The sequence below is a fragment of the Chlorocebus sabaeus genome, chromosome 23 (assembly GCF_047675955.1).
Source record: "Chlorocebus sabaeus isolate Y175 chromosome 23, mChlSab1.0.hap1, whole genome shotgun sequence".
Lineage (NCBI taxonomy): Eukaryota > Metazoa > Chordata > Mammalia > Primates > Cercopithecidae > Chlorocebus > Chlorocebus sabaeus.
The window spans coordinates 65,495,787-65,519,419 of record NC_132926.1 but is presented as its reverse complement, the minus strand read 5'-3'; positions in this window follow the sequence as shown (position 1 = coordinate 65,519,419).

Sequence of the window (23,633 nt, the reverse complement as noted above, 5' to 3'; positions counted from 1 at the left end):
AAGGGAGATTAAAAGGGTCTTCCTAACTGTATCTGGTTCAGCTCCACATTGCAAATGCTTCATAAAGAATCATATAAAAGTGGGCAATTCTTTGATTGTCTTTGTAATACTTAGAAGGGGACATAGGTATGGTTGGTTCATTGCCAGAAAGCAAGTTTGTCCATTCGCCAATTATGAGTACTCATGGGGCCCCAAGAATTGCGGAGGGGCATGAGTATCCAGGTGTCAACACCAGAGAGATGATGAGTATGTTGTTGTAAGAGGATTTGGACTCCATTTATTCACAGTAAGTCATCTGCTAGCAAAACAGCCTTAAGGATATTGACTCCCTCTCAGGGGCAAAACTTTAAAAGGCTACTATGATAATGAAGGCTTTGAATATTTGCTCTAACTTCCTGTGAAGGGATGAATAGAAGAAGGAAAGAAGGGGAAAAGGAGAAAAGAAAGTCTCATTTTGCCACAGGACAGAAAAAGAATGTATGTAGAGGGATAGAGGAGGCAGCGTGAAGTGATATTAAGATGAGACCCCCAAGATCCAAATCCTAAGCCTGAATGCAGGTGGGGGCTCTGAGCAGTTTCAAACTTTTCCTTCCTCAGTTTCAATCCATACAATGAAATGAGGAAAACAGTAGACGTCTCTGGTACTTCACAGAGATATGGCTAGAGTATGATGCCATGAGAATACTGAGGTTTTGTAATAAGGCCAAGAACTATTATTTCAGCGTGCAGTGATGAAGCTGTCATGACTGTTTGTTTTGAGAGGAGCTCGGAATGCTTAAGGGCTGTCATTCTTCCATCATGGCCACATGAGGCAAAAGTGGGTGTCATTTTACCATGTCTTGTTTCAGATTCTACAGCTGACAAGGATATGGGAACTTGTTCTTGACCAGAAATGGTGATTATGGAGGGGCCAAAATTGTTGGTCACATCTGTGGATCTGTGGCTCTGTGAATTCTACATATTGCAGAAAGAGCAAATCTCTTCTTCAGCCTCAAGGCTCTCTGGAGCTGGCTGCTCTACATGGCTGTGCCAGGTGAGGCTCCCGGGCATTGCTGGTATGGATGAGGAGGGAGGGGAACTAGCTGGGGTGTGCAGGGGTGTGCAGAACCACATGAAGTGGTTCTGCAGGCTTCACTGTACCAGGGCCTGCAGGACCACCTCCCTGCAGAGCAGAGGAAGCACAAAGGAGACCCCTGCCTGTGTTTTTCCTACAAAACTACTCTTTTAAAACCTGAGCCAACCATTGTTAATGGAACCTTTCACTTACAAACACAGATTTCCTGCTTCTCTTGAAAGGTCAGCCGACCTGAAGACATTTGGATGTGCATCCTCTCATGAAGTTGCTGTCCATTTGCTTCAGTCCCCACTTGCCTGCTCCAGTCCCTTCTGATACCTGCTGGAACTCACAGTGGACTTCAGGGAAGAAAAAAGCGGCCTCCAGGGTGGGAGGTGCCCTCTGCTGCCCGACCCCTAACCCCTTTAGAAACAGAACTGGGAACAGAGCACGCTATTAAAAAGAGATCGGGGACTGTTGGGCAGCGTGGTTTTCCACACTCTCCCTTCTCCCTCTGAAGAAGCAGATGACAGCAGCGAAGATGCGCTGAGCTGCTAAGGAGAGTGGATCTGGACACCACAGCGTTTCCTGTTCACGCGAGCTCTGTGAGAACAACGCAGGCCTGAAGCTTTCCTGAATGGCGGAGCTTGTCCGGGTTTGCTTTCCCAAGTGGAGCAGCAGCACAGCTGGGACGCTGTGGGGTCGGTCCTTAGGCTTTAATTGGAGCGAGGCATTCAGGCCTCCATGCCTCTCCAGTGAGCACTGCCAGCTTTCAAGGACCCCGGGGACACCTATTCAGGAGGGAGACAGGAGGAGAGGCACTTCTGTTGCCTGAATCCCCCTGGCTTCTGACATTTGCCTTTTTTTTTTTTTTTTGCCCTGGAAATATTTTGCGTCTGTACGCATCCTGTGCTGCTCTCAGCTAGCTCTTTACAATTCTGTGGCTGTCATGTCTTTTCTAGCTAGGGTGACTGCGGCTGCTCTGAGGCCTTCTGATAGTTCTTGTTTACCTCTAGGGGGTATTCCTTCTTTTAAGACAGGATTATGTAGCACACTCAGCTCTATGCAAGCTGTTACATTCATTTCCCGGGGCTAGGCAGCGGCTCCTCCAATTCCCAGGCCTCAGAATGCAAAGTTTCCTGAGCCTCCTTCTAGGTTGCACTCTGTCCCCTGAAGGCACCTACCCCAGGGGGTAACCGAGTATCTGTTTCTACTCTTTTAGAAGCTGGCTTTATGAGGAAGAAAGGCCAGGAAGGGTGAGGTGAAGTGTCCTTGCAAGAGTCAGGGAGAAAATGCTGCCAATTTCTGAAAAGCTAAACAGCAATTTGAGAGTCATGCCATAGAACCTGCCTGCAGTTAATGTTCCAGGCAGGCAAAAGCAGCTTATGGCTGTCTGGGAGCATAGGGTTCTGCTTCTCAGAAAGGAAGAATGGAGAAGGTTTATCTTCCTGGAGCACAAGTTAGTAACTATTTTTGGATCATGATTCTCTCAAGATATAAGAAAGCTATGGGCCCTGTAAGGTCCCAGTAGAGACCAACAGGGGACTAATAAGGTTCCCAAGAGGGATTCTCATTGGTACATACACAATACGTGTGATGCAGACACATCCCAAATAATTTCAGGAAGTTCGTGGACCCATTCACACCTGATCGAAGCTCAGCTGGGGGTCCAGAGCCCAGGAAAAATTTCCAGTTTTCATTAGTGGGTGGCACAAAGCCCCAAAGGGCAACTCTTCCCTCATCAAGCCAAGCAGAGGAGGCCATTTTCTGGATAATTTAGGTAGAACCTCCTCTCCCTCCCCACAGTATTTCTTTACACTTGGAATTCAAACCAAAAGTGTGTTGCTTGCCAGGTAAGTGGCACCTTCTCTGCTGGCCCTAGACTCCTGGGAACCACGGCCGTAGCTTCATGCACACCTCCTGCTGGAGAGGGCTCTACAATGCTGTGAGGACATGCTCTAATCAACTGAGATTTATGAGCTAGAAAATAAATCCTGCAGCACTGGCTCTGTGTTTGGCCTATGATAATAAGAGTCCCTTATGGCCTTGAAGCTGGTGTCTTTGTACTGATTTATCATGTAGACTGTGGGGAGCCACAGGCCCCCTCTGCTGAATACATTTCTCTCGCAGTGGCAGAACAAGCTTCATGGACCCAGACCAAATCCCTTGGCAGTGTTGCTGGTGGTGACCTTGGCTTCAGGCTGTCTATCAGCTCCAGCACCTGGCCAGAGGCCTGGGGCCAGGCCAGCGATGGGAGGACACTGGGTGGGCAACATGAGGTGGTTCTGCAGGCTTCACCGTACCTGGCGAGTTATGGCCCAAAGCCTCAGGGCCAACCAGAAGTCGGAAAGGGGGTTCCCGTTTCAGTAAGTTGGGACCCAGATTTGGCCATAGGCAAAGCTGCAGAGCCTGAGTTAGTTTGTTCTTAACTCTTCCGGCTTCTTTCTCAGCCGCCTCTGTGACCACCTGCTTAAATGTGTATTCCTCCCGAGGACGGCCTAGCTGCTTTTTGGAAGAGCCCCCACTTTGCCCAGCTCCGGCAGCACCCCATACCTCCCTCAAAACATACACGTTAATAAAGTTCCTGCTTCAGAACTGAAAGGTTCTTCCACATTTGAGCTTCAAAATAGACCTGTGAAGTAGACAGACTTAGTCCCTGCCTACCTTTTTCCCCCAATTCACCCCTGATTTTACAGATAAGGGATTCAAAATGGTGAGAAGGCAGGGAGTTAGTGTTCATTAGGCGAAGGTGTGGCTTCTGCACAGCCTTTCTTTTCAGGTGAAAAGGGCCTGGATTCAAATTGAGGCCTTGCCCCTGGCTTGCAAGGTTGCTTCTTTAAAGTTTGTTGGACTATTCTGAGCCTAAATGTTTTCTTTTTTAATCTATAAAATAGAGATAATATAATACATTGGGACTGATATGAAGATTAAATTAAAAAAAAACATGGCAGGTGTTCAATCATAGGGGTCATACTGGTTGTATCTTCCACAGCCCACGCACCGTGTTGTTTTATTTTTTGTTGCTCATGTGCCATATCTTTACAGGGCCATTTACCATTAATGATAACCCAAGGTGAGCATCTCCCAGGGTCCACACTGAAAGGCCCCAGAGTCATTTATTTTGTTTCTATGCTACTTTAAGTAGCATGAACACAAAGGCACTTTCCATTCTCATGTATTTGGCAAATCACTTTGTGCATATTGCCAGAATCTCCTTGATGACTCCCAGGTATGGGTTGTGAAATATGTTAATATCAAGGCAGACAGAGCTGAGCTAAAGATTTCATATTTTCACAGTATACATTTTTTTTGTTTTAACTCAGAACTCTCTATTAAAGCCTCTTATAATCTCCTGTCCTTTGCGTTTGCAGTTGTCAGTTCTACCTCCCACACTCCCACTGTCACAGGTTGGTCAGTCCTCTGATCGCACACTTGGCACTCCGTATCGCCTACAGAATCAAGTCTCAATCCTTAGTTTGTCTTCTCGACTGTACAAACATTGTGCTTAAGTGGCCAAACACAATCTATGATGCCCACTAAAGGATGCTCTTTCTGCCTACTATTCACTCCATCTGCAATGCCTTCTTCACCAGCAACTCCACTGCCCTGCCTTCACAGATAGAATTTCCTTTCCAAAGTCCTCTCTCATCTACAGCTGGAAGCAACCTCCCTCCCTCAGAAGCCCCTAGCACTTAATTGTGTCTTTCCTATACTATTTAATCACTTTCTACCTTGGAGAATATTCATTCTAATCTACCTGGTTTAGCACCTCTCTCACAGAAATCTCCTTGAAGGCAAATTCCCTGCCTCTTTCATCTTGGTAGCCTCATGATACCAAGCACAGTACCCTTCACATGTTTTCAAATGAATTAGTGAATTACATAGATAGATTAAAAAGGTTTAAGTACAGAATAAAATGGTGGAACTAGTTTGGATGATTGAAACGTGTGAATATATTTGAAGCAATGTAGTCATATTACTTTTAAGTATATGTCTTCAACTAGGCTGACCTAGTCTTGCTTCAGCCATATCTTTAGGGAACATGTTTTAATGAATAATTTATTTATTATTAATAATATATACATAATTTATGTGTACTTTGTGCTTCTAAAATACTTCTCAGCTCTTTGGAAAGTCTTTTCCCCCAAAGTATTTTCGTATTTCTATTGAAAATAGAAATCTGGTTTACACTATTAATTTTTTGTTCCATAGATTGTGCGTAGGTATTTCAGCCCAACTCCTGTCTGAATGACCAAAATACATTTGGCAAAGCACCAGTCCTGAGAGAAGCTCCATGAAAACAATGTATTTTGTGATCAAATACTTTTAGGAAATAGTGTATCCTATTCCTTCCTCTTGGAGATTGCCATGTACTAGTTTTCTATAGAAATGCTGCATTATTGGGTTCCACAGTAGGGAGGTTTTTGTTTTTACTGACCTCTTATCAATATGAGTAGGCTTCCTCTTCAACGCAGTCACCATTTGTTGGACTAGAGGGTGTGTATTCATTTCTGAACCCCCTTCCTGCTCACACAGCACCCCCCATAGAGGGGACAGACAGAGCTCTCCCTATTCCACTCAGCTCCACTCACTACCACCCTTGCCATGCCCACCTCCCACCGTAGGCAAATTGCAGAGACTCCCATCTTCCAAGCCTTCCTAGTAGGTAATTTTAGACTAAACCATATGAAATTGCCAGTAGTCGATCGACTTCATCTTGTTAACCTAAAAATGGCAATTTCATATAGTTCAACTCAATTCTTCTTCTCTGACTTCAGTGACACTCCACTCAGGGTAATGGAAAAGATAGAGTTTGCAGAGGCGAGGAAAACACGTGTCCTCTATGGGCGCCTCTCACACCACCTCTCTGATCATCTTCTTCAGCCCTTTTTTTGGAAGCTCCTCCTCTTCTCATTCCTCAGGTAGGAATGTTTTCCACAACTCCACTTCATTTGGTCCTTACCTTTTAATACTCAGAGCTCATTCCCTCACAGTTTTGACTGGCCACTTTACGGAGACGCCACAGCTAACCTCACTCTCTCCTGAGATGCAGCCCTACATTTTACACTGCCAAGGAGGCACTACCATAGTCTTACAGAAAGGAAAAGAATGCAATGGTTGTGTCCCACCCTGTGATGGCCCCCACCCACAAAGGCCAGAGTGTGGATGGACCAGCACACCATTCCCCCACTGGAGACATGGCTGAGGCCCCTGCTCCCCTACTCCCGAAAGGTGCCATAGTTCAATGGCTCTTTGTCCTTCATACAACTCCCTTCAGGCAGTGACTGTCAGGCAGAGGGTAAATCTCTTTCTACAGACAGGAAACTGAGGCACTGAGGAGTAAAACACCTATTGAGCATAGCAGACAAGGCAAGAGCCTTACTCAAGCCTAGAGCTCAAGCAGTATTATCAGCTTGGATTTAAAAAAAAAAACCAGAATGAATTAAAAACCAGCTCTCTTGTTGGTAATGGCATAATTATCACGTGATCATATGATCACTACCTGCAATATGATATGAGGGGCCCCAGGAGACCGCGAGGCCTTGCCCAGTGGGGAATGGGTTCCATAAGCAAGTGGAGAAATCATGCTGGACACGTCAGAACACATTTCTGGCTTCAGCTACCTGAGGAATGAAATATTCTCATATATGTAGTGGTCATATTTTATGCAACGGATGCTGTTTTGAGGGCCTTGCATAACTCAAGACAAATTTTCCCATAGCAATAAATGTAAAGTTGGATGTGTTCCAGAAGAACATAAATCTCTAATTATTGTGTTGCCTTTTTGCTTTAAAGCTGCTTTTTATTTTCTTAGCATTATTTTTAATAATTTGCAGAGCCTTTTCCCACATTAACAGCACATCAGAGAGTGAGGATGGGCTTCATTATGGTGTTTTACCACATGTAACTTCCTTCGCAAAGATTTTGATTTGGGAGAGATTTTTACCAGCTTTAGCATGAACATCCGCATTCAGGAGTCTTTTAGATGATACCACTCTAATAGATTTTTAAAAGATAATAAATTATATCAGTAAAGATTGTAATATTAGCAAAATTATCACACAGATACTAATGAATTCTTTGGTATATGTAAACAGTAACAAGATTCACAGATGACAGAGCCTGGAAAAGGATGGCTGGCATTTCTGTGACCTAACACATGGGAAAAGTATATACTGTTTCCAAGACCTTTTCCAGTCTTGGAATTCTGCAATTCTTGATGGATTTTTTTTTTTTAAATTTTGGAGGATTGTCATTGATTCCAATTCTGTGTATAATATGAGACTTTACCAATACTATTCTCTATGGCATGGCTTCAGAACTGCACAATTAACATTTTTATTCAGTGTGACCATGCTGTGCTAAGAGGGTCCCATGTGCCCTACCAGTTGGTCTCCATTGACAACAAGGCAATGAAAACCAATAAACTGCCTCTATTCTGCCCCCACTGCAAAACACCTAGGCGGGATATTTTAAGTGTGTGGATTCCCTGAATAGCTCTAGGGCAGGGGCTCTCAAAATGTGGTCCCTGATCAGCAACATTAGCGCCCACTGCAGGTCTGGTTGCAGTGGAGATTCTGATTTAGTACTGCCGAGGTGGAGCCTGAGAGATTCTGCCTTCCTCATAAGCCCTCAGGGGATGCAGATGCTGCTGGTTCACGGACCGCACTTTGAGTAGCAAGGCTGTGGAGTGCTTTGGGGGCCCTTCCCTGCCTCCCATAGCTCTTCACTTACTTGCAAGTTCCTAAATCTACCTTTACTGTACAATTAAAAAAACAGTTTAATGCAGCTGAAGTAACAGTATCAGTGATGAATCCTTCCTCAGGACAAAATAACCATGACTTGCAAAGCACACTCTCTTTTCGATGGTGGAGGGAGGATGAGGGCCCTGACTTCTGCCTGGGCGAGAAGCTAGATAAAGGAGTCTAGGTAAGCTGGAATTGCTTTTGAAGACTTGACTGATCATTCTGTGCAGGGCCGGCCGAACACATACTAGGGACCACTGCAGCTTAGAATGTCTCAAGTTTCATGCTGCTTTTGTTATTTAATATGTCTGACTTCATATAAAGGAGCTTTGTTTAGGGGTGTGAGCTAATTGAGCATCAAGGTATATGATATAGACATTGCCCTCAAGGAATGTAATGAAATTTTTAACTGTTTCCAGAACAAGACTGAAGTAAACGAACTCTATTCAGGAACCACGGCGATTTGTTTTCCGTTTTTAAGTACTTTTTCATTCTAGACAGAGAAGTTGAAAATCATGAAGGAGCATGCTTTCTTCTCCAAAAGCCATGGGTCCATTCCATGTCAGAATATATTCAGCTTCTTGGGGAAATGAGATGACAACTAATTTTCACATAAAATTCATTCTGTTATTCACACAAAGTCCAGCAGGCAATATGCAGTGACGAAGTAGCTGTGTGTGGGATTACTGAGATTGATTTTTCTTCTTTAAACATTCCTTTAACTGTGGATTTAATGATGTTTATACAGTAAAAACATTCATTTTAGAAGGCCAAATAATCTCTGAACTGTTTCTATTGTGCATTGTATTGGTAGGGATAGAATAAGCTCATTATTCCCATACAGTCAGGAGAGCGGAAAGTGATTAAACCTTTTGATAAGAAGATAAATGATAGGAAATCCATCTGAAAGCCCACACTGCCCCAGTCAGAGTTTCCACAGGAGCTAGCACAAAGCCTTCCTTCTGTGCAGGGCGCCCTGGGCAGCCTCGTCCTTCCAGCTGTTGTCCCACGTTGGCTGTGACACTCTTAGAGATTCACACCTGGGGCTGTAGTGTTTTCCCAGGAGGACCTGGGAGACTAGGCCAGGCTCCTTGCTATGCTCCACTTCAATACTCATCACTCTTGGAAGGATTTGTTGAATGTGTGCTTCCCTGGTGCTATGTACTCCCAGATGTCAAAGACTGTGTCTCATCTGCACAGTCTGCCACACGAGGGTATTTGCTGGATGGATGGATGGATGGATGGATGGATGGATGGATGGATGAATGGAATGCATAGAAGGACAGACAGATGGACAGACAAATGGAAGGAAGGATGGATGGAACCTTATCAAGCTTTAAAGAAGTCTTCATTGAATGTTTGGCCCTAGGCCAGACCTCTAGTTCTAAGGCTGGTAATTGGTAAGCTTGGATGTAGTCCTGCCTTCTCATTAGACTAGTAAGCTGCATAACTCCCTTGCCCCACCAAGGCATAGGCTTCTCATTGGGGAAGTCAGGGGAAGCCCATCTTTCTCAGGAAGTTTGTGTGAACACAGTGATTTATGTAATGATGCATTGAAAATTATATCCATCCATCCCTATGCTCTCAAACAGTTTGAACCACCTTCAGCGTGTCCGTTTCTGGCCCCAGAACTTTCATTCAGGGCCTTGAAGGCACTCAGGGCACGCGGACCCTCCAGCTCCCAACTCCCTCTCACTTCATCTCAGGCCATGGCAGAGCAAGGTATGAACTCCCAATCCCAAGTTTAATCTCCATTAAGCAAGGAGTTGAGTTCAGAAATTACGAAAATCCCTCTCTGTTTGTGTCAGAGCACACCTGCCCACCATTGCTGTGCTTTCACTCTTCCGGTAAGGGATTGAGGGATTCGACTTGGGACTGGCCAACCACCAGGATGAACTGGCGCTTCACTGAAGCTTCAAAGTTTTGTGTAGCAAGGATACAGATTTTTAAAAATCTGGTTGTCATTTCTCTAAGGAAAACCTTTTTCTTTTCTTATGTACAAGAAAATAAACAAAACAAGAGAAAATCACCAAACTTCACATTAGAATTTCTTTTGTTGTTTGTTTATATTTAATTCTGTTTTATTTTAAGTTCCGGGATACACGTGCAGGACGTGCAGGTTTGTACATTAGACTTTCTACTTACGCTCTTGATCTCTTGTCTGACAAATTAACAACTTCGTCACTTCCACAAGCCTTATTAAGCTCTCTTTACTTTTGGAATTAATTGTGATAGGTTGACAAAACTCCAGAGAGCATTGAAGAATAGATTTGACTCTATTGCCAGCTTACTCTAAATTTGTCTCACTCATGTGAAAGCAATGGCACTTTGTAATCTGGAATCAGGAATTTATCAAATTAGAGCTTTCTCTAGTGTCAGAGTAAATTAGAGCACAAATGATTTCTTTGAATAATACTAATAAAATGAAGCTGATGGTTCCATTTGCCGTCTTGTATATGAAATGATCTGTTTACATGAGTTTATTTTTAGCAGACTCTTTACCGAAGAGTTCAGGATAAATTCAGTGTTTGGGCCTAAATTTACCCTATTTATACTGGCTAGCACATTTTAAAAGAGATACATCAATGAAATTACTTTGTGCCTACGCAAATCTTTGGTTTAGGAATCAAAAGATGTAAGTTCTAATCCTGGTTTTGCCATTTACTTACTGGCTCTACGTCCAGAGGAGACATCTGCTGTTTTTGCCTGTCTATGGCCCTCCTCCCTGTTTCCAAGTAACAATAGCTCTTTCTCACTCCTGGTCCATGTTTTCTTTGGAGCTGATTCCTCCGGCCTTAGGGACATTCAGGGTCATGGTGATTAGTTTAGCACTGGACAATGCAATTTAATCTAGGTTAATGAAATTTAATCTGTGACTTTCACTGGAACTATAGAGAAAAGTACTTAATTTCACTGAGACTACCCAGTTAGTTAGACTATAAGGCTAGAGCCTCTGGTCACCATTTTTTGTCACCTCATAGAAAGGCAAATGCATTACTAAGAAATGGAGAAATATACATTTTGGACATTAATTGAGCACCTGGCTGCAGCCATACCTGCAACGAGTAATGCTTGGGCTTTCCCAATGTTAATAAATGATCCCTTTCCTCTCCAGTTTTCTTTTGTTCTCCCTCCTTTTTTCCCCTCCTTCCTTCCTTCTTTCTTTCCTTCCTTTCTTCCTGTTTCTGGCTTAGTTTTGTCATTTGCAATCAAAAGAATAGTGACCTTAGTAAATGCCTTAACCTCTCTGTACTTTAGTATGTAATTGATAAAATGAAATGAAATTTTTTTTTGGTCTAAGAGTATTTATGACTCAAATATACATTCTAGTGAAGCACTTTTGGAAGTATATTTGTTCCGGGACACCAACTAAACATTCAGGGACTGGAAAGAGGCAACACATCTCCAAATGTCTCTCAGCTATGCCTCTAGGATCAGTGACTTCATTGTCATCATGGGCCATCTCATGTGTCCAGCTGGTTTGTGAATTGACAAAATGCTGTCACCAAATCACATCTGTACCAGAGGGTGGTACCTTAATCACTGCTAACACACTGCTGTCCCTGAAGAGGAAGTAACTGGTACACTGAATGACTTGAGCTCGGGAGAGTACAGGCAGGTAACAATTTTATTCTTTCTCACTGTAGATAATTTTTCCCCACTCATGAGATAAATGATCAAGCAAGTCCCATGGTTTTTCCTGTCATTCTTAGATAAGAAAAAGTTCTCAGGCCACTTTAAGTTATAACAATAGCTTAATTTCAATAATTAAAATATTCAGTCTGCCCTAATCATTAACACTTCCAACTTTATGCAAACCTTAAATCTTCTCTCTCCTCCCACCCTGGGCCTGAGCAGTGGGGGAGGGAGAATGGTTGGCTTCTTCTCCATTCCCCCTCTGCCTTGTCCTTCTCCTCCTCCCTACATCACCAGGCTGCTTCAGGCTCCTGCGGGGCTTTGAGATGGTGGAGAGGAGAGGTAAGGAATTGGAAACTTTGTCATATTTGACTTCCATAGCCATAACCCACGTTGTTACCTTCTGGTTGGACAGATTCCCAATGGAGACCTTTCGGTTGGTCTCTGTGGGGGTCGTTCTCTTCTTTGGAAACTTTAACTGCAATGGAAATCACCTTTCCTCCTTTAGCCCTTGCTCATTCAGCACTCCACTGGACCTGTTGGGTCCCATCTCCCTTCCAGGTGGTCCATATGAGACTGGTCTAAGATTTTGCCAAGCCAGCTCCCTTCCTAGGATCCCACATCTAATCTTTGAAAAACTGCCATTGAGGAAGTGTAATTGGCCCTCAATCCACTCTCTCTACCCTGCCACCCTGTTTCAGCAAGCTTCCTGCCTGTGGGCTTCTTCAGGTGTGAGTCTGACCCCACCTACTGAAGGGGACACAGGTCAAGCTCTCCAACTGGTTCTTTTAAAGCCTATCTCAGCTGGATTGAAAAGAGGGGAGTCACCCTTCCTTCTCAACCCCAATGCATGGAGAGAGCATTTGTCCAGAAGACTCAGAGCACACTCTCAACTCTCTTGGAAGGAAGGCAGCTTCCTTAACCCCAACCACGTTACAGCCTCCAGGCAGATTATGGCCAGGGGACAAAACAAAATAATGGCTGCCATAAGTGGTCTAGAATTTCACTTTGGATTGGGGCTTTCTTGGCTTCTAATGTTCACTGATATTTCTCAGTCTCTGGAGCCTCAGTCAAAACTGAAACACAGTGAGTCTCATTTTAATATCCCAGTCCATGCCTCATGGTTCATGTCAGAATTTTCTGGCTCTGCTTCTACCTGTAAATGGAAAGTTCTGGGTGGAGGAATCTCCCATCCCATCCTTGGGATATTCCCCAAATCATCTCTGTCCAGGAACAAAGAGGATCTAGGCCACAGTGGTTCTAGGAATGAGAAGCATTTACCTTCTACAGGACTATTTCTTCAGATGCATTTTCCTGTGTTTGGGAGAATTTCAGTCACATCTGATGGGACTTCTAGCTAATCTTACTCTAACATAAATTATTGGTCCTAACACTTTCATAAGTCAGACTCACAAAAGGAGGCCCAGAGAGGTTAAGTAGCTCTCCCAAGGTCACACAGCAGAACCGTGGCAAGAACCCAAACCACAACCACCAGTCTTTTACTCTGGCCTCTACGCCTTGCAAACTCCTTCTAAGCTCATTATCATCTGTTAAAATCCCATCTCTCATTTTGCACACAGCAGCCGACATGTCTGTGGATTCATATTAAAAAGAATGCAAACATTTCCAGAATTCATTTCCATTTCCATTTCCAGCTCTGAGGAGGTGTTAACTTCAGAGTACTTCGCTGATCATTTTTTTCTCCAGCAGCAATAATTGTTTTGAAGAACTTGACACACATTTCACCAGGGCTCGGTGCTACTGAGCAGGCCGGGAGCAGTAAGGAACTGAATTCCAAGAGCCAAATTTGCATTGTGCTGCGCCTCTAGAGAAAGCCAAACACCTCAGTCCCATTAACAATAATGATAAGTGTGCGCTAAGCTCTTCCTTCATGCCAGAAATATATCTCATCCTTTGGGGATCTGTTCCGATCCTTGGCCCTTCTGTGCACCCAACCTCCACAGCATTTGCTCTATAATTTATAAAAGATGTGTGTTGCACCTGGGTGTCTCAGAAAATTTAAAATAATTTAAAAGCATTCAACACCAGCGTTAAATTAAAGCTCCCCGAATCCCTTGCCTGACGAGTGTAATTAAACTCAGACCTACACAGGTGAGTCTTTGAATACATCCTAGGGATCAGGAGGCCTGGGCTGGGTTTGAGGTAGGAGCAATTCCAGAGATTGGAGGTAGTGAATGATCATTCTGCAGGCAGCTTGGCATACTAAGGGCAGACCAGGGAGTTTAAAGATAAAGCTAGAGAGAGCACCATTATTCCAAGGTGCTCTTCAGTATAACAGACATAATCTTCTTCATCTTACTACACCTGTCAAGGAGGCCCAGCTTCTACTGCCAGCAAAGTTCATATTGGCTTGGCCTCTAGCTTCTCAGCAGAGCAGGAACATGAAGGAGTCAGAGTTTCTCCTAGTGCTGGTCAGCTTGCTCAGCCAAGGGAGTCTTTAATGTGCAAAGCACTTGAGGCTGGGATCTGAAAAATCTGCTAAAACATTAACAAAAACAACACTTCCCACCCTACCTTAGACTTTATTTTCTAGAGCAGTTATTTTTAAGCCCAAGTCCCTGGAACCTTGGAGTGCCTTGAAAAGCACCAATTTTGGAATGAAAGGGACAGTGGTTTGAATCTTGGCCCTACCACCCACTAAGTGAGTGACCTCCAGCAAGTCACCTCACCCCCCTGCCTCAGTTTCCCAATCTGTAGGGGGCAAGAGGATAATGATGCCTATCCTGCAACAGTTGTCTTAACAGATAAACAAGATCACATATATGACTCTGCCTGGCACGGGGCTGGAGAGTATTGTGAGTTTTCACAATTTCAGAGTTGTCCTACCTCCATGGCACAAGCTGGGTAAATTTATATGATGCTGAATCACTTGGCACATTTTCTTAGAGTGGCAAATCATTCCAGTCTTCCTCTTATTTTCAAATCTAAAAGTGAAGGTTGCTCCCTAAGCTCCCAAGTAAGAACATCCTTGTGCTCCAAGATAATTGAAGTTTGGATTCTAGAGAAAAAAAATCGCTCAATTTAGACAGTAAAGAAAAAGCTGAGCTTCGGGCCTGAGTGATCTGGATAATGGCTTTAACTATGTACTTGGTGGGACTGAAGGCTCCCATTGGGTTAGTCCCTAAAGTTGCACAGTCCAATATGGTAGCCATTAGGCTATTGAGCACTGGAGATGTGGCTAGTCAAAAACCTGTAAGGGATACACATCAGGTTTTGAAGATTTTAAAATATTTTGTTGAACATTTTTGTATTGATCACATGTTGGTATGGTAATATTTTAGATATTGGAAGCTCAGAACTTAATCCCCAGTGTGGTGCAGCTTACAGTAACTAGATATGGAAGGTGTTCCTGGATTCACCGTGACTCAAACGCCTTGGGCAGTAGGGTCAGAAAGTACCTACAATCCAGCCTGGCACAGCAACTCCTTCTCCTGTCTTCTTGCTCCTCCCACTACCAACATCTCTCCATATTTCCTGTTTCTATTCCAGAGGGAGAGGTGGAAGATATCAGACTGACCTAGTTAATGTCATTATTTGTAGTTAGAAGAACTTTTCCTATCAGGCCAAAAGTCAGCTGGTCATGTGAGGGTCATGTGAGTTTCTCTGAGCCAATCAGCTGTGCTCTTGTGTGGGAAGATCAGCCATAGGATTCAGGTTAACCATCTCTGATCAGAGAACAGCCTGGGTCCCTTCCCTCCTCTGTGGCTGTGAGAGGGACTAGCGCCATGATTGCCTAGTCCAATACAGTCTGTGCTTTAAAACTATTAGCTAAATTAAACTCAAGAAAATGAGATCAGGTTCACAGTCTGATAGTGAAAAATGCCCTGGAGTGGAGATTAGGGAGGGAGGGAGTAGTGATTCCTCCATGACCATGTGGCTGAATCTGACCTCCCTCAGCTCACTTTTCTCTTTGCACCTGATTGTTGTTTGGATTTGGGACAAAGCACAGAGAGCAGCTCAGGTGAGAATGAGTGGAAGTCACGCGCCGCAGAGAGTGGCCTTGTTATGGGCTGAATCATCTCCATTCTAAAGTTGATATGTTGGCCGGGCACGGTGGCTTATGCCTGTAATCCCAGCACTTTGAAAGGCCGAGGTGGGTGGATTCGCCTGACTCAGGAGTTCGAGACCAGCCTGGCCAACATGGTGAAACTCCATCGCTACTAAAAATACAAAAATTAGCTGGGTGCAGTAGCACACGCCTGTAATCCCAGCTACTTGGGAGGCTGAGGCAGATGAATTGCTTGAACCCTGGAAGCGTAAGCTGCAGTGAGCTGAGATCACACCACTGAACTCCAGACTGAGCAACAGAGCAAGATTCTGTCTCAAAAAAAAAAAAAAAAAATCGTATGTTGAAGTCCTGACTACCCCACCACCACCACCCACCCCACTGCCAGTTACCTCAGAATATGACTGTATTTGGAGATGGGGTCTTTAAAAAGGTAATTGAGTTAAAATGAGGTCATCAGGGTAGGCCCTAATCTAATGTGACTGGTGTCCTTATAAGAAGAGGGGATTAGGACACAGATACACATGGGGGAAGGCCGTATGAAGGCATAGGGAGAAGATGGCCATTATAAGTCAAGGAGGAAGCCTTAGAAGAAGCCAACCCTGCTGAAACCTTGATCTCAGACTTCTGGCCACCAGAATAGTAAGAAAGAAAAATTCTGCTGTGTAGGCCACTCAGTCTGTGTACTTTGTTATGGCAGCCCTAGCAAAAGAATATAGCACCGAAAGACAAACCTGCCTCATGTCAAGTTTTTTCTGCCTGCTCAGCTGCCTGGACTTCAAACTTGTGACGGATGCAGGCAGCCCATGAGGTTCTAAGACAGGAAGACAGGTGAGCAGACCACCCAGGTGTTCAGCCCTCCCTACAAACATAGCTGGAGGCACTGGCTGCAGTGGGGAGTCTTCCCAACCCCCTTGCTATGGTGGGACGTCAGCCAGTAGCTCCTTTCTGCTCCATTAGCTCCTGGAGGACGGCTCCAGTCTCCACACCTGCTGTTTACTTCATCTTTCCCTTCTGAGTTGGCAGCAGGAATACAAGGACTCCCCTGGCTTCTCAGCAACTGAGATGCAGCCATTTTTGCTTTGAAAGTCAGAAACCTGGGAGATGCAAGAACTATCACCTTTTTGATGGAATAGGCCCAAAAGAGCAGGTGGCAAGGAAGCCATGTGCCAAGAGAAAGCTTAGTTGTCATCTGAGGCCTTGAAACTTTTTAAGTGATTCAGCAAAGCTGTGTACACAAAACTTTATCAATTATGCATCATAAATAAGTCATTTAAATGCACAATGTACTAATTGAATATCATTTTAATTCAGAGTAATAGAGAGTAATTATAAACCCCACCCCCATTTCTTTTCAGAATGCAAAGATGAGCAGAATAGACTGCCCTTCAGAGGCCTTGCAATCAGGGGAAAATGCCCAGCAAATATAGAAATGTGAGTCAGTGGAGAGGTGAGGAATGCTTGGGTTTTTTAGTCCATCTCTGTTCCTGCCTTTCTTTGCCTGTCCTGTGATTCCAGAAATCCGGTGCAGCAAAGCTTCCTTTCTCCTCTCTGTTGAGTTTTTTAGTTCAAGGAAGGGCCAGTGGGTTTGGCTCCCAACAGTATGTGGACCCTGTCACCAGCATTGGCCATGGAAGGGCACACTTGGCGTGCAATCTGTGTGCCCAGCACTGCCTTCCACAGAGCCTCCACCTTCACCTCTGTAACCCAGGGCCATCTGGAACCCATAGCCTGGGACAGCATTAGAATGGTCCTCATATACACCACTTGCCAGGTGTCTTGTTATAGTGAAAGAAAGCTGTTTAATAAGAAATAGATGGCAGAGAAATTCGGTTTTTAATGAGAACTGAGATGCTTACAGATATTCATTTATAGTGGTTATCTCTGGAAGGTGAAATTACTGGTAATTTTTCAGTTTTCTTTCCTTTTCTTAGTATCAGCATATATTCATTTTCTAACAATAATAAAATAAACAAAGCGTATAGATGTTTCCTTTCTTGAATCAGATGCCCTGCACAGTGGCTGTAGTCCATTATCCAAACTACATGGAGTCCCGGATGGTATCCAAGTCATGTGACCTGCCAAAGCCCATCACTTGCAGTCCTGTTGCCAAATGGGCCTGTGAGTTGGAGAGAGCATCCGTAGGAGGGAAAATTCAAAATGTAACCTCTGGCAAGGGAGAGGTCTCTGGGCAGAGCAGGCTGGGAAGGGAAGCCTTGGCCGCCTGTTGCAGCCCAACTTTCTGTGCCCTTGTCTGACCCTGTCTCCATCTGTGAGGTCTACTCCTTATGGGTGGTTTCCCCAGCAGTGTTGCAAAATGTTCCTGCCTGTAAGGCCTGGAGGGGCAGGGCTGAAAGGCTTATGGCTGCCTGTGAAAACCACAGCTAAGCCTCTGGCCTTCCCTCAGTCTCCACCCCCAACCCTTTCACGGCAGCCGCCCACTCTCCTTCCTCCTCCTGCTGGCTTGTACATTGGAAGGAGGAAGAGAAGGGAACAAGGGAATGAACAGTCAGTATTTGTCAGCTGTGAGCCAAGTGCTCTACATAAAATAAACTGTCTGAATTGTCACAAGAATCCTGGCAGATTGGCGTAGCAATCTACTTCTAAACATGAGGAAACTAAGAAAGACGTAAGATCTAAGTCAATGTATATCACGTAGCGAAGAAATGAGATAGTGAAGATTTGAATCCAGGTCTTCTGACTTTAATATTCAGGCTCATGTCTTGACTTCTGGTGCCTCCTTTAGGGTTACAATTAGTTCTAAGACTCTAAGTCTGTGATTTTTCTGAAATTTAGTTTTATGGTCTGAGAGTTCCTTTTGCCTAGCTTTGAGATAGACATCAATAAAGAGACATAGATATATAGTCTATAGAGAATTATTGTGTAAGAGTAGCTGGAAGGTGCCCAAACCAGAGCTAGAGAATTGGAGATAAAGCAGGTTGTGCAGCTTTAACGGCTCTTTCCCTCCCTAGATGAGGCCACCAAGAGAGTGGAGAGAGTGTTGTGTTTCTCCACCGGCCCCCTACTCTGGCCCCTCCCCACTATGGCACTTAGTAATGCTCCTTCCTTTAGTAGAAGTTTAAATGGTGTTGAACTGCACTCAAAGTTGTGAACAGATTAGCCTTTTGTTTTATGCCCTACTGTGAGGTCTACCCATGAAGTGTGTATTAAATCACATAAAACTTGCATCACCACTGTGGCACACTTATAATATAGCTAATTGTTCTTGTAGCATAGTTTGGGAAGTTAGTGTGAGCCTAATTGCCTGGTCACCATTCTTACAAAGCCAACTATAACTTTCTGAGTCCAGCCAGTCAGGGTGAGAGGTGAAAGCAAGAAAAACAAAACTGGATACTCTGAAGAAATCTGGTCCAGAGAAGCAGACCTCATTGAAGACCTCAGAGTGATAACCAGGAGCAGAATTTGCCAAATTTCCTTTCTTTCTTTACTATCTTTATGATTTTTGTCATTATAATAGGTCACTGAGCTATTATTTATTTGCTATTTTAATTTAGATGGACTCATTTTTTTTCTTTTTTTTCTTGAGACAGGGTCTCACTCTGTCACCCAGGCTGGAGTACAGTGGCATGATCATGGCTCACTGCAGCCTCGACTTCCCAGGACCAAGAGATATTCCCACCTCAGCCTCCCAAGTAGCTGGGACCACAGGTATGTGCCACCATGCCAAGCTAATTTTTAAATTTTTGTAGAGGCAGAGTCTCCCTATGTTGCCCAGGCTAATCTCAAACTCTTGAGCTCAAGCAATGCTCCCACCTTGGCCTCCCAAAATGTTGGGATTACAGGAGGGAGCCACAGCTCCTGGCCTGATAAACTCACTTTTAAAGTATTTTGGTTTCATCTTTAGCAATACTAGTCATGAAATTACTTATTAGTTATATGTTTTTCTAAAACACTCTGACATTGGGACATGACAATTGAAATTAAAAATGTTTGTGTAGCACTAAAAAATCGTCTGAAGTGCCACACTTTAGTAATCAATGCCAAAGGGGACCAAGAACTCTTTCTTCAACTATAGGGAACCCTCTGTGCTCAGGGCTCTGAGAACTGGAATCTCTAAGCTGCTGCCCTGTCACCTTCTCACCACCCTCCCTCTCGGCCATGGGTGAGGACAGTGCAGGCACCTGCACTGCACTATACCTGGCCAGCTCCCACTCTCTATATAGGAACTGCTTTTCTGGAAAATAAAAGCTAGTTTGATTATAACTTTACCTACGGTAGCTATATTTTCAGAATCCCAAATCAGGTTACATGCTTTGGTCACAGGACAGAATATTTAAAAGTGAGACGGTCCCAGAAAACATGGGGGAGTGAAGTGGTTGTCCTCAAACGGCTTGTGAGTGGAAACTCTTCTCTTGCCTCTTCACGGGCTTTGTTCTTAGGGGAAAACTGGATCCACCTGGAGACAGTTCGTGCTGTTTGATGCTTGCTGGGTTTTTATGGGCTGGCTATCAAGTAGCTGGGCATTTTCCAAAACTTGAATTCCTTGTTTCTTGTTACTTGTTGGCCTTGACACCTGAGGCTCTTTCACAAGCATGCACTATTGTGGTCAAAACTAACTGGAGAGAAGGAGAGAGAGAGAGATTGAGGAAGACAGAAAAGAGGAGAGAGGGAGAGAGAGAGGAGCTGGGTTGATGCATTAGGCTCAGTAATGGGAGGGATGATAACAGGGGTGGTCAGGATTTGCCTACCAGTGCCGTTTTCTATCTCGAAGAAGGCTGCGAGGTGGCTGGAAGAGAAAACGAAAGAGTGCCTACTGGGGTGGGAGTCTTTGTAATATTTATACAAAGAATGGAATTATTTACCATGTGCTTTTCCTGCCACAGTCACTCAGGACATTTTCTTTTGTCTGTGTTTGTCAGTTAAGACTCTTGGCTGCAAATGACCAAAAAAAGCCAACTCAAATTGTCTTCAGCCAAAACAGAATTATATTGATTCATGTAGGCTGCAATGCACAAGGGGTAGGGTGGCTGGGGCCAAGACAATGTCCTCAAGACTCATTTTCTTTCCATTTATCAGTGAGTTGACTTCTGTCTTGACTTTTTGTATTTATTTAGAGGTACGGTCTTCCTCTGTGGCCCAGGCTGGCTGCTATGATGCAGTCATAACTTGCTGCAGCCTACAACTCCTGGGTTCAGGTGATCCTATCCTCCCACTTCAGTGTCCCCGAGTAGTTGGGACTACAGGTGCATACCACCATGCCTGGCAAATTTTTAAATTTTTTGTAGAGACAGGATTTCGCCATGTTACCCAGGCTGGTTCCAAACTGCTGGTCTCAAGTGATCCTCCAGCCTTGGCTTCCCAAAGTGTTGAGATTGCAGGCATGAGTTACTGTGCCCCACCTTCTGTCTTGACTTTATATGGTGGCAATAGCACCTACATTGTTTTTGGTCTCCAAGATTTATTTGGCTCCAATCCACCTTTCTTCAGCTTTTTTTTTTTTTTTTAAGAAGATCCACTGTAGCAAGAAAGTCAAAGGTCATTTCCACCAAGTTCAGCGATAGCTCTGCATGGCAAAAGAGGAAGGCTCTTGGAGGGCCATGACCAAACACTAAACCTGGTTCACAAAGATTCCTTTGGTAGTGTTTGCACCTTAATGTGCAAAACAATTTATGAATTGTCATCACCAAATGGGACTGGGCATACCAGGTTTCTATTCAGCTTATAAAATATACAATACAAATATGGTGAAAAGAATTTCTTGAAAGACAACAACACAATAGCGCTTTGCCATGATTGAGACTTCTGGAAACACCCTCTGGGCCAGACATACCTTGGCCGATGATGTCCTGGCATATGCAGGTGCCAGTGAATTTGTCTCCCACTCCCCCAGCTCCCACCCCATTTTCAGGCCATCTCTTTGTTTGGCTTCTCCTTTCTAGCCAACTCTTCTAAATTGTTTTCATTTTAGACTTTCTATTTTGTCCCTTAATTTATTTGACAACATAACCCAAACATACAGACCAAGTAGGAAACCAGAGGGACTTGGTTTAGAATTTCCTGACAAAGAATATGGAATAATTCAAATTTACTGCTAGACACTGACATTTGTTTTCTCATAGAACCTTTAAAATAAAATCAATATTCTTCATGTATCTGTCTGGAGGAAGGGTCCCAGACAACCTCACAGGTCACCTTTAGTCCTGAGGCTTGACAAACTACAGCATTCTGTCCTGAGCTCCTCCTTCTCCATCCTCCCCTCTTCTAACGGGCTCATCTGGTCTTTGCAACCACCTCCTCTGCACTGAACGCAGGCCAGCTGCTGACTTGGCTCAGAGAATCATGGCTTTGCTGCCTGTTTACCTTGGAATAATACAAAATAAAGCTGATTTGACTTTCTCTGGTTTACCAAGAGCTTTTACATTTGATGCCCTCTATCTCATTAGAGATAACATCTATCCCATTAGATTGCCGTAATACTTCCGTGAGGAAGGCTGAGAATAAGAGTGTTCCTGGTTATAACTGCATAACAGCCCCAAAACACAGTGCCTGAAAACACCGACAATCATTACTTACCTCATGGGTTTGCAGTTTGGGAAGTGCTCCACGAGGAAGCTCATCCCTGCTCCATGAAGAATAAGCTGAGACAATTTGACTGAGGGCTGGAAGCTGAACTTCCAAGATGGTTCCCTCACCTGGTTGGCAAGGTGGTGCTGGCCATCCAGTTGGGCTTCTCTGGGGGATACTTGGGTATCCTTACAGCATGGTAATTGGGTCTCTTGAGTAGGCATTTCTAGAGATGTAATGTGAAAATTTGTAGTTTTAAAGACCTAGATCTGGACACTAGCATAGCAGCATTTGTGCCATATTCTAATGGTCCTGCTGTCACAAAGCCCGGATGCAAAGGGAAGGCGCAAAGACCTATACATCTGAATGGGAACTGTGCCAGAGATTTTGGGAGCCACCTTTTTAAATTGCCAAATTGACCAGAGGGGATCGAAGCTCCAAGAAGTTTAGTGATTTGCCTGTAATCACTTCAGTGGACCCTTTTGAGATGCCCACTCACTTCATTGCCAACTTCTCTGAGATTTGCTGTTTACCCATAGGTGGCCCTGAAGTCTTTTTTATCTGGAACTGGGCATCACATAGGCATTTCCACGTTCTATGTGAATGGTGCCCCCTGATGTTTTACAATGCTGCCAACCTGAGAGTCTGACTGTGACTGGCTCCCACAAATCTGGAATTGTGATGCAGAGATGCCACTGCAATTGTCTATGGTTAACATTTCTTGAGCTCTGTTTCAGGATCAGGGGATCTAGGTCCCAGAGCAGGGGGCACCACTGATACCTGTTCAACATGAAGGACATTATTACTTTTCTCTGGGCCTTAACCTCCTGTATATGAGGAGGTAAATGATGCTAATAGTCTGTCCTCATAATTCAGTGCAGATCAGAATCATGAGATTCTGGCCTCTTTAAACGTTGTCAACATCTTGTCTCCTGATATTTTTATTCCTGTCCTGGCATTGCCAGAGGACTGAGGAGGGGTAAGAGGTAGTTCATTTTGTGATTGATTCAACAATGTGAGGTTATAGACTCTAGATTTCAGAGTTGAAAGCTGAGGCTGAGCTCCTAGGTGCTGAGAGCCCTGGGCAATGGACAGCTCTGGTGGGGCCTGCCTTACCTGGCAGTGCTGCTGTGTGGGGCCAAGGAGATCATGGCTGGAGAGGAACTTATCAACAGTGAGTCACTTCATGACATGGCTTTTGGTGTCGTTGCTATAACCCAGTGGTTCTCAACTGGGGTGAATTTTCCCCCATGGGACAATTGGCAGTGTCTGAAGACATTTTTGGTTGTCACAAGGTGAGTGAGAGGGTGCTACTGGCATCTTGTTGGTAGAGGGCGGGGATGTTGCTAAACATCATACAATGCACTGTACAGCCCCCAAAATAAAGAATTATCTAACCCAAAATATCAAGATTGAGAACCCCTGCTATATCTGAATACCCAAAGGGAAATTTTGAACCTTACAATCTGTATTGAATCAAAGTTAGATTACAGCTGGAGTTTTCGATACTAGGCTTTCTAGTTTTCAATACTGACATAACCTTTCTAGGTTATGGATTTTGTAACGCAGAGATGACAGCTGAAATCCTTGCATTTTGAGTTAATGTCATGAGATTAATTCAAATGTTCAAGTTCATACCTCCTTG